This window comes from Dromiciops gliroides, chromosome 1, assembly GCF_019393635.1.
Source record: "Dromiciops gliroides isolate mDroGli1 chromosome 1, mDroGli1.pri, whole genome shotgun sequence".
Lineage (NCBI taxonomy): Eukaryota > Metazoa > Chordata > Mammalia > Microbiotheria > Microbiotheriidae > Dromiciops > Dromiciops gliroides.
Window position 1 is genome coordinate 529310482 of NC_057861.1, and position 25845 is coordinate 529336326.

A 25845-nucleotide genomic window follows, 5' to 3' on the forward strand; every position below is an offset into this window, starting at 1 on the left:
TGGAAAACATAATTAAATTAATCTTTCTCAAGGAGTTGTTACCATGGTTGCTCTTTACAGTTCTGCTTCCTCTGGAGTACAAGCCACCCTCTGGATCTGAGGGTTTAGAATTTTTGATTTTGAACATTTGAGTTGAGAGGCCTAGGGACCATGCCATATGGGAATCAGGTGGAGTAGCTAGAGATGTTTAGTAAGGGGAAGTAAAGGTTTTGAAAGGCATGATAGCTGTGTTCAAATATGCTAACCCAATGACCTCTTTCTCCCCTGTTTTTCCAAATAAATGATGCTTCATTCCCATGCTCTTTGAGTACCAGGTAATTGGGATGCTTTGTGACTGGCATTGAGAGAGGACAGGGAAGATTCCCTGAATAACTTTCACCTCTGGGGGAGCAGCTGGGCAGGGGAGAGATCAAAATTCCATAGTACTATTTAGGAACCTCAGGGGGTAGGCTGATTGCTGGAGTAGGACAAAATGTAGTGGCTGGGAGACCTGACCTTGGTGAAGAGAGAATAACAGATGAGTTATTGGTTTTTGTGCAGAGCTGGTGAATTCTAGGAAGGAGTGGAAGTTGCCAGAGCCATAACTATAGCTGTAAATATCTGCCCAATTAGGATAAGATCCAAGAGACCCTTTGGTTGAAACAGAGTGTATTATCCTTCATTTATATGCTAGTTTACCAATTTCCAAAGGACTCTCTCTCTCTCTCTCTTTATATATATATAATCTAATTTGATCCAAATTCAATAGCATCAAAAATAATACAAGTATTATTAGCCCCATTTCAGATGAGGAATCTGAAAATCTGAGACCAGGTATAGTGACTTGCCCAGGGGCTCAGTGAAATCTTTCCTTAATACACACACACAGACACACACAGATAAATGAGCAATTCCTTTATACACACATACTCCTATATATATGTATATGTGTATATATACATATATATATACATATATATATATATATATATGTATATCTTCTCTTTTTGGATCAGTCCACAGAACTTCCATAGCTTTCAAAATTTTTTTCACACTCTTTAATTTCGAAGAACTAAAGAATTTTGTAGTACCTGTAGATTGAAGTATCCCTCCCATTGATGGGTATCTTTATTTTAATTTTCATCATCTCAAACTCTATCTATCTATCGATTTATTGATCTATTGATCTATCACCTATCTATCCCATCTGTCTGTCCATCCATCTGTCCATTCACCTCTTTCTCTCACTCTCTCTCTCTTTCAGTAGCCTACTTCCTGAGCCACAGGACAGGACTGATTTGAATGGCTCTTGTAGGGACTAAGAAAGGGCTCATGATAGTAGGTTTGGCAGATATTATAAAATCTCAGGAACTTCATTGTTGAAGGAATGGGACTAATACTCAAAACCCAGTAACATGCCCTGTCTTGTCTGTGTCTTCTGTCTTTAAAAAAAAATTTCCTTGTGGTGCCTCGGGCTGTATTCAGTACATATTAGCTTCTCAAGTCATTCCCAATTGTATTAATTTGTGTTTTTTCTTTTTATGGTTAATTGAACCAATAATGGTTAATCTATTTTGTTAAATTTTTCAAAGGAGCAAAGTAGGTTTTATTGCTTAATTCTCTTATTTTTCTCTTCTATTTTGTTTCTTTTTAAAAATAGGTTTTTATTGATGTCTTTTATTTTTACACTGCATAGGTTTGTTTCCCTAATATCTCTCTCCATTTTCCTTCCAAGAGAGCCATCCCTTATAACAAAGACAATTTTTTAAAAAGAAAAAGGAAGAGAAAAAATCAGCAAAACCAATCAATAATGTACTTTAAAAAAATCTGACATTATATGAAATGTTTCAAACTTATGTATTCCCTAATTTTTTATATCTACCCTTTTAATATTTCTCTTTTTCTACTTACTTTTAGCTTTGCTCTTTTTAAACTTTGTTCTCTTATAAAATTCTTTAGATCAAGATTTAATTCATCACATTTTTCTTTTTCTTGTTTGTCATTTAGAGAAATAATTCCTGCTAAATACTACTTTGGTAATACCTGACAAGTGTTGATATGTTATATTTATTCTTTAATTGCTCATAAAAATTTATCTTCTGGATTTCTTCCCTAACTCAGATATAATTAAAAACATTTTAGAACTTTCATATGTACAGTAAATATCTCTATGTATATATGTATATATACATATATTTCCATGTGCATAATATATGATCCAGGTTTATATATATATATGCAAATATAGGAACTATATATTTTATATAACATTTTATTTATACACAGAAACATGATATTTTGAATACTTTACATATGTACATATTTATATATGCATGTGTGTATATGAATATATATACCATATATATATTTCAAAATAACATCTTGTTCCTATAGATCAAATTCCCCTGTCTCCCAAAATCCAATTGTCTTATAATCTTTGCCCATACAATGATTTCCTCATCCTCATCCATTTTAGTAAAATGACATTGTTGTCATCTAGAATTAGTGGCATGCGGGGTGCCAGCTTACAATTGTCTAGGGAGATCCATTAAGTTTTCAGTGTGAGCATACATACCTCAGAAGTTGGCAAATGTTACACATCAGGGTTTGATTTATTGTTTTGTTAATTGTCTAGACTTAATAAAATAATGGAGAGAGTATTAGTAATGCTGATTAAATTAAAAAATGTGGGGGCAGCTAGGTGGCACAGTGGATAGAGCACTGGCCCTGGAGTCAGGAGTACCTGAGTTCAAATCCGGCCTCAGACACTTAACACTTACTAGCTGTGTGACCCTGGGCAAGTCACTTAACCCCAATTGCCTCACTAAAAAAAAAAAAAAAATGTGTTGGGAGTGCATTTTTTTCTCCAGAGAGTTGGTTGTTAAACATTTACACCCCTGCTTAGAATCTTCATAGAGTTAGATTACAAAGGAAGCCAATTATATTGAAGTACATTTTATCAACAGGTACAGCTAGGTGGCACAGTGGATAGAGTGTCAAGCCTGGAGTTAGGAAGACTCCTCTTCCTGACTTCAAATCTGGCCTCAGACAGTTCCTAACTGTATGACCCTAAGCAAGTCACTTAACCCTGTTTGTTTCAGTTCCTCATCTGTAAAATGAGCTAGAGAAGGAAATGTCAAACTACTCCAGTATCTCTGCCAAGAAAACCCCAAATGGGGTCACAAAGAGTTGGACATGACTGAAAATTAAAAAAAAAAATTTTTTTTTGTGCGTCAATGAGGGTTAAGTGACTTGTCTAGGGTCACACAGCTAGTAAGTGTCAAGTATCTAAGGTCGGATTTGAACTCAGGTCCTCCTGAATCCAGGGACAGTGCTTTATCCACTGCGCCACCTAGCTGCATATGACATGACTGAAAATGACTGAACAACAACAAACATTTATCAACACACACATATGTATGTATGTCAAAATCTCCAACAAGTTCATATACCCTAGGTTAGGAACCCTGGACTAGAGTAATGCCATATATAGGAGGTAGGGAAGTAAAGGTTTAGAGAAGCTGAAAATTGCTTAGCTGTAGTGGTCCGAGCATTTTCTTTCCAATGCCCATGTAGACCCCTCACTGATATACTTCTAGGAAAGGCAGTCAGTTTTTTCATCATTCTTTCCCTTGGTATTTCTCTTTTCACGTATCTTGATAATTTATTTTTCATCTGAATCTTCTCAACATGATGCTGTTTATGGTAGAGTCTGGCCTTTAGACCAGTCATTTTCTTTGCTTTCTCAGAACATTCATGAGCCTCTTGGCTTTTCTTCTTTCTCTTTTTTTCATGGTGATCCAAACAGTAGCCATACCATTTTCGGTATAGCTCTATGTATTTGTTCTGTGGCATGGCTCACACCAGCATCTTTTTTTTTTTTTTTTCCGGGGCAATGGAGGTTAAGTGACTCGCCTAGGGTCACACAACTAGTAAGTGTCAAGTGTCTGAGGCCGGATTTGAACTCAGGTACTCCTGAATCCAGGGCCGGTGTTTTATCCACTGCGCCACCTAGCCGCCCCACACACCAGCATCTTAATTAGAACCAGGGCCTGGCTTATTCTACAAGCTTTCACCCATTTGTTGCTTCCCATGTCCTATGGCTAGAAAATTCCTACATCCCAAGATATAATTGGCTGCCCAGAACTTCTGGGTTTATATGGACCAGATTTAATCCGGGGATATCAGTATAATATGTCTCTTTGACTTGTATTCTCCCTCAGGGTATTTCCTGGAAACATGAAAGTACAAGGTAATTTATGACTTATCAAGACCAGAACAAATGTCTTATCCATGGATGACAATGAAAACTTTTACCCTTTGTAAACTGAGACATTGTCAATACCAGAAGAAAGTAGGGAACAACATGGACATAATCCAGTGCCTTGGAGTTATTTAATCTTTGTGACTGCTCAGCCAAAACAAAACAAGACCAAAAAAAATTCCCTTTTTTCTAATATCTCTTTAGTACTCTGCTGTTTTTAGTCCCTATGCTCTTCTGGGTTCTCATTCCACTCTGCCTTCTGAATTCCTTCTTTTGCTTACAAATTCCATTTTGTTCTATATTTTTTCCTTTCTCCATCTTTTGTTGCTCACTAAAACTTGGCTTTTTCCTGAAGACATCCCATTTCTTCCCACCATCTCCAAAGTTGGCTATTCCTTCTCTCATAACAGATCTGCCTGCTAGAGGGTAGATCTATTGCCAGGACCATCTTAATTCAGGTTCAATGTATGGATAAAATGAGGCACTTGAAAGTCATTGAACATTTAACACCAGGTTGTTGTCTTTGCCCCTAACACAGTAAAGATAGACAAGAAGAATATAGTGACCTTTGGGTCCTCTGGTCAAGGTCACACCCATTTCATATGAAAATGTGTATGGTCAGCAGGGGAGGTTAATATAACTCTTGCGGGCTTCAGAAAGTCATCAAGTCCCCATTTTGTGGGTCAGAGGACAGAAGAGGCAGCAGGAAAGCTCTGGTCTTATCACCTAACCTCACCCCACTCTCAAAGAAACACACAAAGGACCAGATAGAGGATTCAGAACACTCCTTGCTCTCAAAACTCTTAAGTCTTCTCTCAACCACCATCACTCAGAAATCTCTCCTTCCCTGAAGATCACCGTATCTAATTTAATTGTGAGAAGTCCAGATCCATATTGCTGTCATCTACTGACCTCTAGGTCACTTTCTTTCCTGCTTAATAAGTTCAGAACCTGGCTAGAAGTCTGTCATTTCAACTTGACCCTGATGTGGGATGGAATTAGGGTGATCAAATTGATTGTGAGGCATCTCAAAAGAATTACAAGACTCAGTGACTCAGTTTCCTAAATTTTATTGAAAAACTGTTGACCACAGGGAAAGTACCAGAAAAATGGAAAGGTATCTCTCTAATAGGGAAAGAAAAGATAGTTATATTTATAGTATGGATAAATCAATGATCAGTTTCATTATAATGATCTCCACTTTAGGGCGGTACAGGGGAGGGCTTATCCTAATTTGGAGTTCCTGAGGGCTTAAGCCAACCCCCGGGGTGAGTACCTTTCTCCGTGGAGGTGTGTTTTTGGGGTTTACACATCATAAGGTGAGGTGGGGACAAATTTGGCCTTTTCTGTGCATGTTACCTCAACTTGCCAAGGTCAGAGTGTCCCTATGTTTTTCATTCCCAGGCCTAGTTTCTGGGTATTGACATGTATCAAATAGGATTTCTGTAGCCTGTCTCTTTATGTTTTTGTTTTGGGTGGCGATTCATGGGGGGTAATTAATAGGAGCCAGACCTCCAGGTACCAGTTACCAAGAACCTAGGCCCTGACTTTGATGAGGGCCCAAGTCTTAAGCTATCCATTAATCCCTTTCAGAACTCAGATCTAAATTAGAGCTGGGGTCTTAGGTTTGTCTGTTAACCCCTTTTAGGTACTATTGAGAACTACTATTGATAGGTTATCTTTCAACTCTTTTAGCCTCCTTCATCACTCCCTCAATCTCTGCCTTCTTTGACGACTTCCACAGTCACAATACTGATCTTTCAAACCCCTGATCTCCCATTTCTTTAACTTCTTCAATCTCTTATTTCCAGTTTATTTTGGCTTCTCAGAGGAATGGTTACACTTTAGATTTCACCATCACCAAAGACATTTTTTTTCTCTAAGATCTTGACCTTTGAAATTCTTTTTATCAGTCTCCTGTCATTCTTCCTCTCCCATTGCCCCATTCTTTCTAAACTTTCATCGGGAAGGGTAAACAGCAGATTAGGAGTAATTTAAGGCACAGATAGAGGAGAGGAGAGAGAAAGTAAAGAAGCTAATGAGAAAATGATCATGAATAGTATTCCAGACTTTGGTGCTGGAACTTGGACTCCGCTTACCTTCCTGGCATCCCTCTTTCTGTAAGTGAGAGCAACAATTTTTACTTTCTCCCTTTCCACAGTATGCTTTTCAAAAACCCATGCTTTCCTATATGGCAAAGATCATAGCAGTCCCAATATCTTCTAGGCTATACAGATAAAATAACTATGTGAAAGTACTTTAGTACAAAGTATAATTCAAAGGTCAGGAATTGTGATTTTTGGTAATGATTTTATGTTGCCTCCTTGATTGGTTATAAATGACTGTTACATCCATACCTCTTTTCACTGACCATCTCTTTTCACCCATAGGAGCATTTATCAGTGGAAACCCTCTCACCTCTAAAGTGGGGCTTCCTTCCTTTCCACTTTTATAAATCTTTTCCCCCCTGCCCCTCCTCACCTACTGCCTTTTAGGCTTTTCTGTTTCTGCTGCCACAGTCACTCACTTCTCTCTATCTCCCTCCTTCCCTCCCCACTTTAAGTAGTGTTGTACAAAAAAAGTAATTATTAACTATAACTATATCTAACCTGGAAAAATTATATAATTTTGGATTTATGAAAAATTATAAGTTTAGAGAAATTATAATTGGGCCGTGTGTCCTGCCATGGTCGCCATTCAAATGTAGAAATATTTTTACTGACTAGACCTGATTTGGGGGTACTAAACTGTGGATGACTAATCTGGGGACTGTTGACTATTTGGCTATCTGAGTGCTGTTAATTTAATATGGGCCATTTACAAAGTTTCACCACACTGCTCCACTCCCAAAATTGATAAACTAAATATTTAGAAGCCTCTTAACTAAATAATCAAAGCAGAGTTTATTTATGAGATACTATTTAAAATTAAGAATACAGGGAAATGAAATGTATAACCTGACTGCTTTCCTATGGTCTCTTTCCCAACTGCTGTGCTTAGAACTTAGCTGCCTGAGCTGCCTCCTGCCTCAGGGCACGTTACACTTTCCCTGGTTTGTAATAAGGCCTGTAACCTTTTTAATACAATAAGGGCCTTAGCCGCGCCCTGCCTCAGGGCACTCAGGTCCTTTATTCTAACTCCAAGCCCCTTTTACTTTGTAAATCCCCTGCTTCTAACTTTTCTCTCCTCCTTACTGCTACCGCTGAACCCCTGTCTGTCTGCTCTGTCAGTCTGCCCTTTGGCCTCTCTTTTCCCTGCTCCTAGTCATTCTCGTCTTCTCCTGCGTTCTTGTAGCCCCGTCTCTAGTTTGCCCTGCTACAACCTTTCTAATCTCGTCAGCTGCCTCTTGACTTCTTCTCCGCCCTCCGTCAGCAGCCCCCGTTCCTTCTCAGCCCCATCTCTACTTTTGCGAACCAAACTCCCCTCCGTCCTTGTCCGCGCTCCCCTCTAGTCAGCCTCTCTTCAATCTTGTCTATCTAGTCTGTCCTCCTCTAGTCCGCCCTCTCTATCTAGTCTGGCCCCCTTCTGCTGTCTAACTCCCAGGTCTATATATACCTTTTCTTCTCTCCACTCAAATCTCGGGGCTTCCTTCGCCCCCACAGACCAAGCTAATCCGCCAGCCAGGCTGCGGCTGGTTGGGGGTGGGGGGTGTGCATTCCCACTTCACGACCCTCAGCACAGGCTATCCGGGATCTTTCCGATAGCTCTGCTCAGGTCGGAGGGAGCTGGGGGCTTTTTTCCCCCCAGCTGTCTGACCTGGCGTCTTGTATAGCCCATGGAGCTTTTTCACTCAGCTGAAGCTGAGAAGGAGAGGGAGAGACCCTGAGGGCCTAAGGCTTTCTAATCTCAGCCTAAAGGTAGGGTCCCCAAATCAAAATAAATTTCCACAGTACCTACAGTTATAATGGAGTCCCACAAAAGAAGCATTCTCCTGTAGGCAGGGTGACACCAGGTCTATCCATAATGCCTTCACTGTTACCTCTACCAGATTTCTGCCTTGATCTCTGTCTCCTTTTGTATATTTAGAATGAAACCTGTCCTTGCCTGCTACATTTATTTAGTCTCCTTGAATTTCTTCTTTTTTAGATGGTCAAGAGGCAAATAATTCCTTCAGTTCTTGTTTTTTTTCTAAAAAATATTTCATACTATTCTTTATTATTGAAAGTAATCTTTTGTCCTGTGTACTTAAGTTAAGATTTGCAGTATAGGGCAGCCTCGGCTACATTCTGAACTCTAGGAACACATTGTTCCCTTCTCTCTTCTTTTTTCTAGTGGATGTGGAATAGTCTTATATAATTCAAATGCCCTTTTCTTTGTATTAGGAGGTCTTTCTCCTGATGGCTTATAAAACTTGTTGTTTTTTAATTGAATTGTTAAATTAAACATTATGTGTCTTGGAGTTTAGAGCCTTGATTTTTTTTTTTCCTGGAGGGAAATTGTGAATTCTTTCAAATGGAATTTCTTTTTTTATGTTCAGAAATTCTGGGCAGTTCTATTCTATTTTTCATTCATTATGGTGCTTGTGGTAAAAAGTTTTTAACCGTCAGTTAGTGAATGTGGTAAAAAGATGCCAGTTTTTAAAGGACCACCCTTTCGGGGAGGAGACCAACGGCCATGCACGGGCTATGCATGTTAGCACAGCTGCTAAGCACTCCACTTCCGGGGTGCGAGTTTAAAAGGCAAGGAGAGAACGGAAGTGAGATCTCTCCTGTTCTCCTGGTGCGATGACTGGCGCGACACACAGACAGAGGAGGACTGGAGTTGGACACGGCCCGGCTCACTGTTAGCAGCATGTGCTTGACTTGGCACTCTCTCTCTCCTCAAAGGTGGCCTTGGGCTTTTGGTGAGTTTTATATGGAATACAGACTAAGCTTAGACTTAAGACTATTTGTTTTGTATTTCTACTTTCCTATCCCTCTAATCAACATCACCTGGTAACTACCACACAATAAAAGCTCTAACTAGAGACCAGAAGCTTCTTCCATTTACTAGTCTGGGAGATAAATTAAGGGAAAGGTTAAAGAGGGGAAATTTATGATCTAGTATCCAATTTTAAATCTCACATGCTAAAGTTTTTTGTCCTGTTCTTGTTTTTTGGAAGATCAATGATCCTTAGGTTGTTTGTGTATCCTATCTCTGAGATCTTCTTTTGAGATGTTTTACTTATATAGTAAGAATACTTTTAAAAAAATGTTATTGTTTTTGTTTCTCTCCTTCTAGGTTGTCTTTCAGTTCTCTGTATTTGCATTCTCATTCTATTGTTATCTCTTGTTTCTTTGGTGAGGCTTGCCTTTTTAGATCCAAGCTTTTCTATTCTGTTCATTAAATTTGCTATGCAGGACATAAATTCTGTTCTCATAATTTTCAATTCTCTTCTTTTTTTTCCAAACATTTATTTTATTTTCCAGTTACATGTAAGGGTAGTTTTCAACATTCATTTTCATAAGATTTAGAGGTCCAAATTTTTCTCCCTCCCTCCCTTTCCTCACCCCTCCACAAGATTGCAATCAGGTTATATATGTACAATTCACAAGTGTTCTTTTTATCAGTTCTTTCTATAGGGGTGCATAGTAAACTTCCTCATTAGTTCCTTGGGATTGTCTTGGATCATTGCACTGCTGAAAGTAGTTAAGTCATTCACAATTGCTCATTGAACAATACTGCTGTCACTATGTACAATGTCCTCCCAGCTCTGCTCACTTCACTATACATTGATGTTCATTAGTCTTTCCAGGTTTTTCGGGGATCATCCTGTTTGTCATTTCCTGTAGCACAAGACCATTCCACTACAATCATATGACACAGATTTTTCCATCATTCCTCAATTGATGGACATTCCCTTGATTCTCAATTCTTAACCTCCACCAAGAGTTGCTATAAATATTTTTGTACAATTTTTTCCCCTTTTCTCTTTTTCATGATTACTATTGTTAACTGTTTCCCTTCCATCCTATTCCCTTCCCCATGATATTAATTCTATTATCCATCTTCTTTCATTCTATCACTCTTCAAAAGGGATTTGCTTCTGTCTGTCCCCTCCCCCACTTTGCCCTTCCTTCTTTTGCCCTCTCTCTTTATCCCCTTCCCCTTCTATATTCCTGCAGGGTTATAGAGATTACTCCACCCAATTGAGTGTGTACATTATTCCCTCTTTGAGCCAATTCTGATGAGTGTTAGGCTCATTTACTGCCCAGATTAAAGAGATTACTCCATCCAGTTGGGTGTGTCTGTTAGTCCCTCCTTGAGGCAGCTCTGATGAGTTTAAGGTCTTTGAGCCTTTTCTGATGAGTGTAAAATTCATTTACCGCCCTGCTCCTCTCCCATCTCTTCCCCCACTCCATAAGCCTTTACCTGTTACTTTCATGTAGGATTTCACTTCTGCCCTTCCCCCTCCCCCAGTGAATTCCCTTCACCCCTCAATTTAACCCTAATGATGTCATCACCTAGCTAAGTGACACAGTGGACAAAGCATTCCCCCTGGACTCAGGGGGATCCCAGCCAAATCCCGGCCTCAGACACAAGACAGTCGCCTACTGTATGACCCCAAGTATGTCCCCCAGCTCCAATTTTTTATGCTTCTCTAGGGTCTTGTATTTGAAAGTCAAATTTGCCATTCAGTTCAGGTCTTTTCATCACAAATATCTGAAAGTCTTCTTTTTCATTAAAGTCCCATTTTTTCCACTAAAAGATAATGCTGAGTTTTGCTGGGTAGGTGATTCTTGGTTGTAATCCCATTTCTTTTGCCCTTTGAAATATCATATTCCATGCCCTCCGGTCCTTTAATGTAGAAGCTGCTAGATCTTGTGCTATCCTGACTGGGGCTCCACAGTATTTGAATTCTTTCTTTTTGGCAGCTTGCAATATTTTCTCCTTGACCTGAGAGCTATGGAATTTGGCTATAATATTCCTAGGAGCTTTCCTTTTGGGATCTCTTTCTGGAGGTGATCAGTGGATTCTTTCAATTTCTATTTTAGCTTCTTCTAGAATTTCAGGGCAATTTTCCCTGAGAATATCTTGGAAGATGGTGTCTAAGCTCTTTCCTTGATCATGGTTTTCAGGTAGCCCAATAATTTTCAAATTATCTCTCCTGGACCTATTTTCCAGGTCAGCAGTTTTTCCCAGAAGATATTTCACATTGCCCTCTATTTTTTTATTCATTTGGATTTGCTTTATTGTGTCTTGGTTTCTCATAAAGTCACTGGCTTCCATTTGTTCAATCATAATTCTTAGGTAATTTTTTTCATCAGAGAGTTTTTGTACCTCCTTTTCCATTTGGCCAATTTGACTTTTCAAGCTGTTGACTTTTTTCTCATGTCTTTCCTGCATCACCCTCATTTCTCTTTCCATTTTTTCCTCTACTTCTCTAACTTTATCTTCAGGAAGGATTGTAGCACATTGCCGGCTACATGAGCCCCATGTTTGACAACTCTGATCAGAGTACTTTAGATGCAGGGACTTCTTTCATAGAAGGAGTATTGAAGACTGAATATTTTACACTGAATTCTGCTTATATGTGTGTGTGGGGTTGGGTCATAGATCTTTTATGAAGGATTAGCCTGAGAATTCTCCACTGAATCCTGGTGCCCCCATAGCTTGAGTATTTGTTTCCCATTAATGATGCCTGGAAGGAGCCAAGACATAATGTTTCTAAACAGATTCAGTGTGATATAGTGAACAGAGCCTCCACTTGGAGTCAAAGACTTGCTCATCATTCCATTGTTTGCTATCACCATGATGATTTAACTTTTATGAACCTTGAATCCCCAATCTGCAAAATGGAGGATAACAACATGCATATCACATACATCAAAAAGACTGTGAAAAATCAAATGAAATAATGAATATAAATGTATTTTGTAATGAAAATAATTACATAACAACCCAATAGATAGAATGTTTGATGTGGAGTTGGGAAGACCTGGGTTCAGATATTCTCTTTGACACTTAGTAGCTATATTCCTTTGGTTTCCATTTAAACTCTGAGACTCTGAGTATTAGTTTCCTCATCTGCACATTTCTAAGATGATAATAGTAGCACCCCTAGGAAAGCAGGTAGGATATTTGTAAGATTTAAGTCTCTTCTTTTACATTAGATTAGGAGTTTTATTTATTTATTTTTTGTTGCTATTGTTGCATAAGTTGTGAATGATCTGTTACTTCAGATTCTCAGAAAGCAAACTGATTCACTATTTGGCAAGTTAGACTACAGCTAAATTCTTTGAAGAATTGGTCTATCTTCTGGACTATTAAACATACAATTTATCTTGTAGATTGGCACTTCCTTTAATCTTGAAGACCTCTCTCCCTTGTTTCCTTACTTCCTTCCTCCTTCCTTTCCTTTGCCCTTCTTCCTTCTCTCTCTCTTTCTATCCTTTCCTTCTTCTCTACTTCTGTCCTTCCCTCCCTCCCTTTCTTTCTTCCTTCTTCTTTTTCCTTCCCTCCTTCCATTCTTTCCCTCTTCTCTCCCTCCATCCTTCCCTCCCCTCCCTTCCCCTGAGTTTGAATCTATTCTTAGATACTGACTAGCTGTGTGATCTTGGGCAAGTCATTTGACCCTGTTTGCCTCAGTTTCCTCTTTAGTAAAATGAACTGGAAAAGTAAATGACAAGCCACTCCAGTATCTTTGCTAAGAAACCCCCAACAGGATCACAGAGAGCTGGATATGACTAAAATAATTCAATGAGTATCATCAGAGTACAAAGTACTCTGAGATCACATGATGATAACATTGACTAATTTTAAGTAGTCCTCCAAGTTTCACAAAGCACTTTATACATATATTATTTGATCCTTATAAGAACCTCGTCAGACAGGTGCTATTATTATTCCCATTTCACAGACGAGAAAACAGACTTGGGGTGGTTAAGTGAGTTGGCCAAAATTATGCAGATAATAAGTGTTTGAGGTAGGATTTGAGTTCTATCTAGTCTTCCTAACTCCAAGACCAGAGCTATTCCCACTGTACCAACTAGATGAATGACAACTATTTCTATCAATGGAGATCATGGCAGAATTCATGGAGGAGGTGGCACTTCACCTGGACCTTGGAAGGTTGAGGAGGATGCCAACAGGTATAGATGGATTGAAGAAGTGATAATTTTAGGCTTAGGGCAAAATAGTGTAAAAAGAAAAATAATATTAGTAAATAATGCTACTTATATTTTCTTTATATTTTAAGAAAACATTATTACTATTTTTTTTTTGTGGGTCAGTGAGAGTTAAGTGACTTGCCCAGGGTCACACAGCTAATAAGTGTCAAGTGTCTGAGGCCGGATTTGAACTCAGGTCTTCCTGAATCCAGGGCCAGTGCTTTATCCACTGTACCACCTATCTCCCTCCCTCCCCCCAACTACTTTAAAAAAAATTGCTGAGTCAAGATTGATTTATTGTGAAAATACACGAATAGATCCATTGAGGATAAATGAATACAAAACACTTGGGAATGATGTCTTTCAGCTTGTCTCAAATTGGTGAGCATTGACTCCTTTTTTCAACAGCACGTAGGGGATGCTCCTCCTCTCCCAGGGAAAGCCTGGAAATTGAAGGACCACAGCCAGGCAGCCTGGTGGTGGGTTGAGAATTCCTACAATAAGAAATGCTCAAAGAGATGAATAGCAGCCAGCATGAAGACAAGAGTTGACTAAACATAGTCATGGCACCAGCCTTTGTTCCTGGAGTTTCTCCCTAGAACAAGCTCCATTTACTATTCAAAACCTTTTATAACCTAGTCCCCACTGACCTTTCCAGTATCCTTACACCTTACTCTCTGCTTCCCATATGTATTCTTTGGTTCAGTGACATTGGACTCTTGGATGTTCCAGGAATAAGATGCCGTCTTTCTTCCACTTCTCAGCTTGGGGCATTTTCCCTGGCAGTTCCCCATTCCTGGAATGCTTACCCTCCTCAACTCTGCCTACTGACTTCCCTGGCTTCTATTAAGTCCCAATTAAAATCCCATCATTTTCAAGAAGGCTTTTTTAGACCCTTTCAATTCTAGTATCTTCCCTCTGTTAATTATTTCCTACTTATCCTGTATATAGTATAATTTGTATATGTTTATTGGCATACTATCTTACCCATTAGACTGTATGCTCTAATTTCTCCTCCTACTCCTCTTCCTCCTTCTCCTCCTGCTCTTTCTCCTCTTCCTCCTCCTTCTCCTTTTGTTGTTGTTGCTGTACTAGTAATACTACTACTACTACTACTACTACTGCCTCATTTTAACATGCCTCTTTTAGGGCTTTGTGGACTTTGACATGACATGTTTCAAAAATATAGGAAAACTTGGGGGTGAGTATTTCAATAATCATTCCTGGGCAGCTAGGTGGCACAGTGGATAAAGCCCCAGCCTTGGATTCAGGAGGACCTGAGTTCAAATTCGGCCTCAGACACTTGACACTTATTAGCTGTGTGACCCTGGGCAAGTCACTTAATCCTCATTGCCCCACAAAACAAACAAACAAAATCAATAAACATTCCCACTGCACACTCAAATTTCTATAGTGACTAATCCAAGCAGCCTGATGATTCTGTAGACAGAACCTCCAAATCATCTATGCATGTTGATTTCTTCCCCAGTGAGTGTTCTTTCTTAGAAACCAAAAGGTTCCATGAAAGTTTGCAGTTTCAACCAGCAACATCTTTGAAATAGGATCTGAGGGAGCTGATGGCCTGGAAACCTTTGAAGTAAATTCAGCTATAGGACTTTCTGCCAAATTTGGAAAATGTGTAATAAAGCCAAGGATTTCTAATTAAAATGATTAGATTTATTTATGTAATTCCCTTCCACTACTTCTGTCTGTATTCTACTTTGGACACTTATGTGGAAGAAATAAAATTCTTTTAACTGACTTCATTATTCTGTTGGATAGTTGGACAGCTAGTTGACATTATGCTGTTGGTATTAATCCCTTTCGGAGTCTGAAAGTTTGTGAGAGCTGATGAAGGTGTGTGAATAGGTTTAATTAAATCCTTTGTGCTGACAGTAAAGGTAAGGGTGCCAAAACACCTTTTTAACCTTCTCAAGGCTTTAGAGCTTCTCTCTCAATGTGTGTGTGTGTGTGTGTGTATGTATGTGAGGGGGACTCTGGGAAGCCCAGCATGCCTAAAAGGGAAAATAATACTAATCTGCTGCTATGGGAGGCTGTGTGGTATAATGGAAAGAGCACCAGATTTAGATTCAAATCTTCCCTCTCATGTCTATTACCTGACTGATCTTGGGCAAGTCATTTAACTGATCTGGGACTCAGTTTCCTTAATTGAAAAATGAATGTTTTGGATTAGATGGACTCTGAGTCCATTCTAGACTCATCTCTAGGAGTGTGTGGGAGCCAGCTTGAACTTGTTCAAAGAAACTGAATGTTAAATTTTCAGTGGAACATTTATACTGTGGAAATTGATAAACTCTATAAATCAGGGCTTGATTTTTTGTTTTGTTGATTGTTTAGACTAAGAAAGTAATAGAGAAAATGTTAATAATATAGATTAAACTTAAAAGTGTGTCATATGTACATTTTTTTCTGAAGAGCTAGCCAGTTGTTAAACATTTATTAGCACATCCCTGAGTATGTGTGAGTTTACACACAAACACACACACACGCACACACATACACACACACTCCCATGTAATTGCCTTCCTCCCTCCATTTTGGAATAGGTGGGATTAACTTGAGCTCATCAAGGGGTCCAAGATTCTGAAGAGGAACACCTACAGGCATGGAAAAACTCCCCTGATGTTCCCTCCCTTGATTCTTGGGGAGTATGCTATGACCCTGTGACTGGCAGAGCTCCACTTTCATAATCTAGTCCTTCCTATCCTAAGGGATTGTGCGAAGAAAAAACTGGAGAGACTTTTCAGCTGGAGGAGAGAAAGTGGAAGAGTGGAAGTAGCACCACGAGACTGTCAACACTGGACTCCAGTCCTGAGGTTATGTGAACAGATTAGGCATGAAGCAGGGCAGGAACAAAGCTGTGTTGCTTGAACCCTTTCAGACTGCATATCTTAAGGGGCTGATTTTTTATTTCCTGTCTTCCCTTGGGCTTCCTCACTTTCTTCTTCAGGGCAGGACACAGGGGAAAGTTTTCTTTTTCTTTTTAATTTATGGAATAAGACAATCATTTCCATTGCACAAGATAGTCTTTTTTTTTTTTTAAGTGAGGCAATTGGGATTAAGTGACTTGCCCAGGGTCACACAGCTAGTAAGTGTTAAGTGTCTGAGGTCGGATTTGAACTCAGGTACTCCTGACTCCAGGGCCACTGCTCTATCCACTGCGCCATCTAGCTGCCCCGAGCTCATCATTTCTTATAGCACAGTAGTATTCCATTATAATTATAAACCACAACTTGTTCAGCCATTCCCCAATTGATGGGCATCCCCACAATTTCTAGTTCTTTTCCACCATAAAGAGAGTGGCTATAAATATTTTAGAACATGTTGGTTCTTTTCCTTTTCCCATAATCATCTTTGAAAATAGACCTAGTAGTGGTATTGCTGGGTTAAAGAGTATACACAGTTTAATAACTCTGTGTTATGGGAGGAATTCTGACCTAGTTTGGGAAGGTTAACTCACCCAAAGAATTGGAGGCTCACAGCAAATATTGTAAAATAGAGAGATTTATTAGGAGAGAGGAATACATGTCCAGGAGGCAGAGTTAAGATGGAGATTGCCTCCCTGAGGGAAGAAAAAGTTGATTTTATATATGTTTACTGACAAAGAAGGCTACAGGCCAAGTGAGGAGATTGCAAAATAACTGGGGAAGGGATTGTAAAACAAATGAGGAAGGAGTGCCTGGAGTTTGAATAATGGGTTATCAGTAAGATATGTAACACTCCTCAGTACAAGGAAGGGGTCCATATCTCAAATGCATGGAACTTACATATTGTCTTTGATCCTGGCAGACTTTGGTATGCTTATCAGTGTTTACACCCGACTGTATTCCTGAGGTGGGAAGCAGAGCTGTTTTTCACTTCTGGACTCTTTAGTTTTAAGTTTAAGGATTCCTTAGGGTTTGGTGTTGCTAGGTTTCTTGGGGCCCCACATCCCACTATATTTTATCATAATTACAGATTGCTCTACAAAATGGTTGGATCAGTTCACAATTCCACCAGCAATGATTCAGCAATCCCAATTTTTCCACATCCTCTCCAGCATTTATTGCTTTCTCCTTTAATCATTTTAGTCAATCTGGTAGGTGTAAAATAATATCTCAAGGTTGTTTTAATTTGCATTTCTCTAACTGATAATGATTTAGAGCATTTTTTCATATGACCAAATTGTTTTGATTTCTTCATAAGAAAACTTCCTCTTCATATCCTTTGACCATTTATCACTGGGGAATGACTTGTATTCTTATAGATTTGACAAAGTTCTTTACAGATTTTAGATATGAGGGCTCTATCTGATAAATTGTCTATAAAATCTTGCCCCCCTGCAAACTGCTTCCCCCAATTTTCTGCTTTCCTTTTGATCTTGGTTACATTTGTTTTATTTGTACAAAACCTTTTAAATTTAATGTAATAGAAATTATTCATTTTATACCTGATTTTGTATCTCCCATTCTTAAATGTGTTTCTTGTAAAGAACATATTGTTAGATTCTGATTTTTAATCCATTCTGCTATCCATTTCTATTTAATGGGTGAGTTCATCCCATTCACATTCAAAGTTATAATTAAGGTTTGTGAATTTCCTTCCTTCCTATTTTTACTCACTATTGTCCTTCTCAGCCCCTTTTTTTACCCTATCTCTGTTACTTTATCTTCTCCCCTTACCCTCCTGTTCCTTATTTTACCTACCTTAAGAGTCTTAAGAGTACCTCCCTTACCCTCTCCACATACTTCTACATCTTAATCTACATGCCCATCTAAAAGTACCTACCTTATCTTTTACCCCACTGTCCTAGATCTTAATCTACATACTCTTCTAAATGTCCCCACCTAGTTGCCTAGTCCTCTAATCTCTCTACAAGTCCAGAAGACTTCTACACTCCTCCAGATATGTATATTGTTTTCTTTTCTTTATTTTAAAAAATAATCATAAACATTTGTATTTAAAGTTTTGAGTTCCAAATTCTTTCCCTCTTTCCCTCTCCTGCCCCCTCCCCGAGGTGGTTAGCAATCAGATATAGGTTATACAAGTGCAATTATGTATAACATTACCATATTAGTAATTTTGTATAAGGAAATTTGAATAAAAGAAAAAAACAAAAGTAAAAAATAGCATGCTTCAATCTGTGTTCAGTTAATATCAGTTCTTTCTTTGGAGGTGGATGGTAGATTAGTCCTTTGGGATTATCTTGGATCATTGTATTGCTGAGAAAAGTTAAGTCATTCATAGTTCTTCATCAAACAATATTGCTGTCACTGTGCACAACATTCTACTGGTTCTGTTCACTTTACTATACATCAGTTTATATAAGTCTTTCCAGGCCTTGCTGAAATCATCCTGCTTGTCATTTCTTATAGTACAATTAATGTTCCATCACAATCATATGCCAAACAGCTTGTTTAGCCCTTCCCCAATTGATGGGCATTCCTTTGATTTTCAATTCTTAGCCACCACCAAAAGAGTTGCTATAAATATTTTTGTACAATTAGGTCTTTTTCTCTTTTTTGGGATATCTTTGGGATATAAACCAGCTGGATCAAAGGACACGGACAGTTTTATAACTCTTTGGGCATAATTCCAAATTGCTTTCCAGAATTGTTAGATCCATTCTGTTTCCTTTTTAAACCAGATCTGATGAGAATAAGGTTTCAACATTACCAGCCTTCCACTCCACCTGCTTCCTCTGTATCAGTTCTTCCATTCATACCTCATTTTATGAGATAATTAGTCTTTTTTTAACCTTTTCCTACATAGTTTTTTTTTTTAGAATTACCCCATCACACACAACTCAGCCCTAATCTTTCTTTCCAATTACCCTGTTAATGATGACAGTTTTAAGAATACAGATAACTTTTTCATATATAAGAAGCAGTTTGCTAGACCTTTTATTCCTCCAGATTAATTTTGTTATTTTGCCTAGTTCTAAAAATCAATCCTTTGATAGTTTGATACTAAATTAGTTTAGGTAGTAATGCCATTTTTACTATATTAGCATGTTCCAACCATGGAACATCTCTTTAATTGCTTGTCTTTTATTTCTGTAAAGTGTTTTATAGGTCATTTGATCATATAATTCCCATGTATTTTGGTTAGTGGACTTGCAGATATTTTATATGTTCTTTAGTTATTTTGAATTAGATCTATTTTTTCTGTTTCTTCTCAGTTTTTTTGGGTAATATACATACTGATACATTTTGTGGCTTACTTTTATATCATGCTATGTTACCGAAATTTTTCATTGTTTCAGTTAGTTGAATCCTTAGAGTTCTTTAAGTAAATCACCATATCATCTGCACAAAGTGATGCTTTTATTTATTCTTTGCTTATATATATTCAATTAATTTTTCTTGTCTTTTTGCAATTATTAGCATTTCTAGAACTATATCAAATAGCAGTGGTGACAATATATGCCCTTGCTTTACTCCTGATCTTATTGGTGGGGTTTCTCCATTCTAGATAATGCTAACTCTTGGTTTTGGATAGATACTACTTATCATTCTAAGGAACAGTCCATTTATTTCTATGCTATTTAATCAAAATGCATGTTGTATTTTGTAAGAAAGCCTTAGAATTGATATAATCATGTGACAGCTTTTCTTTTTATTATTATTATTTGTTTTGTTTTGGTTTTTGGTGAGGTAATTGGGGTTAAGTGACTTGCCCAGGGTCACACAGCTAGTAAGTGTCAAGTTTCTGAGGCTGGATTTGAACTCAAGTCCTCCTGAATCCAGGGCCGGTGCTTTATCCGCTGCCTCACCTAGCTGCCCCAGCTTTTCTTTTTGTTATTATTGTAACAAAATTATATATTATAGTCTATTCATTTATAATTTTCCTACAATTGAACCAATCTGCATCTTGGTATAAATCCAACCTAGTCATAGGGTATATTAAAAATGATATTGCTGTAGCATCTTTGGTAATTTTTTTCAATATTTTTTTGTATTGACGATATTCGTTAGAGAGAGTATGCTAGAGTTTTCTTCCCCCATGTGTTATTCCTCCCTGGTTTGGATCTTAGGAAGACATTTGTCTCATAGAAGGCATTTGGTAGGATGTCTTCTTTCTCAGTTTTTTCAAACAACTTATATAACATTGGGATTAATTTTTCTTTAATGATTTTTAGAATTAATTTGTAAATACATCTGAGTTTCTAGTATGTTTTTCTTTTGGACTTCATTTATGACTTAAAAATTTTCCTTTTCTGAGACTGGGTAATTCAAATTTTCTATTTCCTATTCTGTTAATGGGGTAGTTTATATTGTGGTACTATTCATTTTATTGAAGTTAATGGTTTTATTGGCATGTAATTGTATAAATAGTTATTACCAATAATTCTTTATTTCTGCTAGTTTTGGTGACTTTTTTTCCATTTTTGATTTTGGTAATTTAAATTTTTCCTCTCCTTTAAAAAATTACATTTATGGCTGGTTTGTCTGTTTTATTAGTTTTTTTTTGAAGTGGCACCTAGTTTTATTTATTAATTCAACTAAAATTTGTTTGCTTCTTTTTCAGAATGTTTTTGTACTTAATTTAGTTACATTTAGATGATTTGTTGCTTTTCTAGGTTTTTTAGTGGTATACCCAAATCATTGCTTTGTTCTTTCTCTCTGTTACTGATGAAAGTGTTTAGAGATAAAATTTGCATATTGTCTAATGACTATGACTGCATTCCCAAAGTCTTGGTATGTTCTCTCATTATTGTCATTTCCTTTGGGAAAAAAAATAAGTTCTATCTTTATTTATCTATATATATTTTTTTGTGACTGGGTCTTCTTAACTCATCCAGGCTGGAAGTACAGTGGCTGCTCAGAGACCTATACTGCTCCATTTTTTTTTTTTTGACCTGGATTGGTTTACTCTTCCTTTGACAGCCTGGTAGCCCTGTGCTCGAAAAGATTTTTCATATTTGTGCCATGCTTAGTTTGGACACTTCAACAGCTTTAGCCCTTCTGTCACTTAGAACTCCCAAGTTCAAGCATTCCACCAGCCTCAGTTTGCCCCAAAGTAGTAATTCCTGGTGTGTACACCACACCTGGCTATTATTTTATTCTTTGACCTGAATATTATTTAGGATTATATTATTTATTTTTCATTTATGTTTCAATATTTCCCCCCCAAATCCCCTGTATCAATTATAATTTTTATTGTGCTGGGTTTAGGATAAGATATATTTCATAGTTTTGTTTTTCTGCTTTTATTTATTTATTTTTTGTACCCTAGCACACACTCAATTTTGGTAGAGGTAGATGAGCATTTTCCACATATAACTGTGGTGTTCTGGTTTGGCATTTAGATGTTTCCCATCATATAGCAATATGACAGTGTTTTAGTGAAGAAGATGCAGAATGAAGCAGAGAAGGGCAAATCCATCACTGTGAAAGAGTAAGTACCAGGCTGACTGTGGAGACCTCAGGAACACAGACTCTCACCAAAAGACTAAGGACATGAAATTCTCTCCTCTAGAAATACTCTTCAGACTTTTTTTTTTTTTGCGGGGCTATGGGGGTTAAGTGACTTACCCAGGGTCACACAGCTAGTAAGTGTCAAGTGTCTGAGGCCAGATTTAAACTCAAGTATTCCTGAATCCAGAGCCAGTGCTTTATCCACTGTGCCACCTAGCCGCCCCCACTCTTCAGACTTTTTATCAGCAAAATAGGGATGAGAGGCAGGGTGAGGAGTGCAAAGGACACCAGACTTGGAATCAAAGACCTGAGTGAAAAATTTGGCTGCATTTCTGCTCCCAGTGTGACATTAGACAGGCTTCAGTTTTATCCACAGCATAGAATGTAGACAAGACTCTTTACTCAGCTTGCCTCTTAGAGTTTTGGGAGGATCAAATGAAATGAGATGTAAAAAGCTTTGTAAAGTATAAAACACAATAGAAACAGGTTGTTTTTTTTTTAAATGCAGAAAGGTGGTACAGTGGACCTAAATTCCCATCCAGCCTCAGACACTTATTAGCTGTGTGACCCTGGGCAAATCACTTAACCTCTGTATGCCTCAGTTACCTCATCTATAAAATAGGGATAATGGAGATCAGCACTTACCTCTCAGGGTCATTGTGAGGTGGTGCAGTGGATGGAGTAGAATTAGGAAGACTTGAATTCAAATCCAGGCTCAAACACTAGATGTGTGACCCTGGGCAAGTCATTTAATCTCTATTTGCCTCAGTTTTCTCATCTATAAAATGGGGATAGTAATAGGACCTACCTTCTAGGTTTGTTCTGATGGTCAAATGAAACAATATTTGTAAAATGTTTAGCATAGTGTGTGACATATAGTAAGTGCTATATAAATGTTAGGTATTATTAATATAACTATTATTAAATTAATAAATGCTTTGCAAACTAAAATGCATACAAATGCTAGCTATTATGATTTTCATTGTTATCTCTACAAGGGCTCAGTCAAAATTTAAATTTGCAAACTTTCAGGGGAAGGGAATCCATGATTGAAGTGACAACCCATTTTTGTAGTTCTTTCCCATGAGAAAAATCTGCAAATCTTAATTTGCCACTTTTAATTAATCGTGTCCACAGTGTTTAGCACAGTGCTTGGCACATAATAGACTTAGTAGACCCTAAATAGACACATAGGAGACACATAAGAGACATTTGTTGATTGAGAAAATGAGATACAGAAATAGATAATGTGGAGGAAGCTGGGCATTACATCCATAGCCCATGGATGTTGAGAAAGAATGAGAAGCTGGAAAGGGAAAACCTCTGTAATGAAACATACCTAGAGTCATAGAATATCAGCAATAGCCGAGAGTACACACTTCATCTTACAAAAGAGAAAACTCAGGTTCAGAGTGTGTGTGCGTGCGTGTGTGTGTTTGAATTTGCTAAGTGACACCTAGCTAGTAAATGATGGAGCTAGGACTCAAGTTCCTCTGACACTCCCCCTTAAACACCCCCACCCCTTCCCCTGTCCAGTTTTCTTTCCACTGTTACATTTTCTTCCCAGGGATGAAAAGCAATTCTTTTCTTTTCTTTTTTTTTTTGCTTTAGATTGCTTTATTTAAGAGTTGGGAGATGAAAGAGATGCGGAACTAACAAGCAACAAACTTCCTAATTTCTCTCTCACCTATTTCCCTAAAAATCTGTTTATGAATATGTGAAATCTTGGTTCCATTCTTCCCTGTTCCTTAATACTCCCAGGATATAGAGAGCTCAATCAATCAACTCCTAGATCTGAAAACAATTTGCTGGGTTCCTCATCTCTCTATTCTTTCACCTCCTCTGCCCAAGGATGGGCTTGCCTTTCAGCTTGAATGCATGGTGGAGCCCAGAGAGGAAACAGGAAGAGGGGAGAATGCATCCCACTCTGTGAAGGGAGCTGGGGAATAAAGAGTGGTGAAATGAAGGCCCCCGTAGCTCAGATGACTGAAAGGAGGGCCGGGAGCTAGGGGAAAAGGCATAGGTCCCCCAGGGAAGGACCCAGCTGCCTCAAAATCCTCTCGGGGTGAGTTGCTGTTGCTGTGCTTGCCCTTCTGACGCCGGTTACAGAACCAAACCCGGACAACATCTTTCTCAAGTCCCAGTTCCTCGGCAATATTGCTGATCTGTTGAAGTGTGGGCTTGGGGCACTGGAGAAACATGCTCTCCAAATTTCCCTGAACTTCGTTCTCAGTGCTTGTATGCTTCCTCTTTTTGGCTTGCTGAAGGACTGTCTCAGCCTTGCAAAGCTCTTGAAGGTAGGTGGTCATTGTCATTAGCTGCTTCTAGGCACTTCTGTAGCAGAGGTCGGAGCTTACACATGTTCTTGAAGCCGAGTTGTAGTGCCTCAAAGCGACAGATGGTGGTTTGGCTAAAAACCTTGCCAAAGAGAGCCCCCAAGGCTATTCCCACATCAGCCTGGGTATAACCCAGAGTGATCCTCTTCCGCTTTAGCTCCTTAGCAAACTGCTCCAGTTCCTCTGGGGAAGGGGTCTCCCGTGGCTGCTCGTCTCCACTCTCCACCGGCTCAATCTTGGTGACTCGAGCTGTGGCGCAGGGCTCTGGGGAACTGTCCTGGGAAGGGCTCTCTACCTCGGGTCCTGTATCACCATCGGGGACCGCGATCTCCTGAACAGGCTGAGCCATCATTCCCACATTGGGCTGAGGTTCACAGTAGACATCTCCTCCCCACATATCGTACAACGGGTGGTACGGGGCCATTCCCCATCCGTCGGGTCCCGGGCCTCGAGAAGCAATTCTCTCTCTCTCTCTTTTTTTAGTGAAGCAATTAGGGTTAAGTGACTTGCCCAGGGTCACACAGCTAGTAAGTGTTAAGTGTCTGAGTCTGGATTTGAACTCAGGTACTCCTGACTCAAGGCCGGTGCTCTATCCACTGCGCCACCTAGCTGCCCCAAGAAGCAATTCTAAAAAGGAAAATACAAAGTTACCTACTTCACAATTTCACCTGTGGCTACATTGAATAAGTTCCTGCACAATGCACTTGACAATCACATAATAGAAGGAGATCTTATAGGATTGATGGTATCTAATGATCTCCTGGTTCTGCTCAATTCACTTTGCATCATTTCATAGAAATCTCCCAGATTTTTCTGAAATAATTCTGTTTATCGTTTCTTAAAGCACAATAGTATTTCATCACAATCATATACCACAACTTGTTCAGCCATTCTCCTATTGATGGGCACCCCTTCAATTTCCAATTCTTTGTCACCACAAAAAGAACTCATAAATATTTTTGTACAAATAGATCCTTTCCCCTTTTCTCTGATCTCTTTGGAATATAATGTTAGTATCGCTAGGTCAAAGGGTGCATATAGTTTTATAGGCCTTTGGGTGTAGTTCCAAATTATTCTCCAGAATGGTTTGAATCCCTGTCTTTTCAAGCAACTAAGAAACAGGAAGGGATAACTTTAGCCCTGGAATTTGTGTTGCTATATGTACATGTGCCCTAGCATTCATTTATCAAATCTTCTCATTCTATGTGCCTTGGTACTATGTGGAAGCATCACTTCCTGTTTCCAAGTGTAGACTTGAGTAAGGTTTGCTTTATGGAAACCTAGTCCCAAAGGGTCTCCACAATGAAAAATTATTATTTTGGGAGGCAGCTAGGTGGCACAGTAGATAGAGCACTGGCCCTGGATTCAGGAGGACCTGAGTTCAAATCTGGCCTCAGACACTTGACACTTACTAGCTGTGTGACCCTGGGCAAGTCACTTAACCTTAATTGTCCTGGGGGGGAAAAGATGATTTATAATGCAGTTTGTAAGGCAAAATGGAGCTTTGTGGCCTTTTGGGACCACTGTCTCTTTTGCTGGTCTATGAATCTATTTTTTTTCATAGCTGGTGTAGAAGAAAGTTATGATGGGGGTGGAGGGAGATAAACATCCTACACAGGCTCCTCATCCAAACTCTGCCACCTCCCATTAGGACTATCTTACCTCCCTTCCTTAGGTACATTTCTTTTTTTTTTTTTTTAGTGAGGCAATTGGGATTAAGTGACTTGCTCAGGGTCACACAGCTAGTAAGTGTTAAG

At 38.7% G+C, this 25845-nt stretch overlaps 2 pseudogenes; one reads left to right on the forward strand and one right to left on the reverse strand.

Annotated features, from left to right (window-relative positions):
• LOC122751290 overlaps positions 1-25845 on the forward strand; it is a 67832-nt pseudogene that overhangs the window by 18818 nt on the left and 23169 nt on the right.
• Positions 23618-24551, reverse strand: LOC122737312 (annotated as a pseudogene).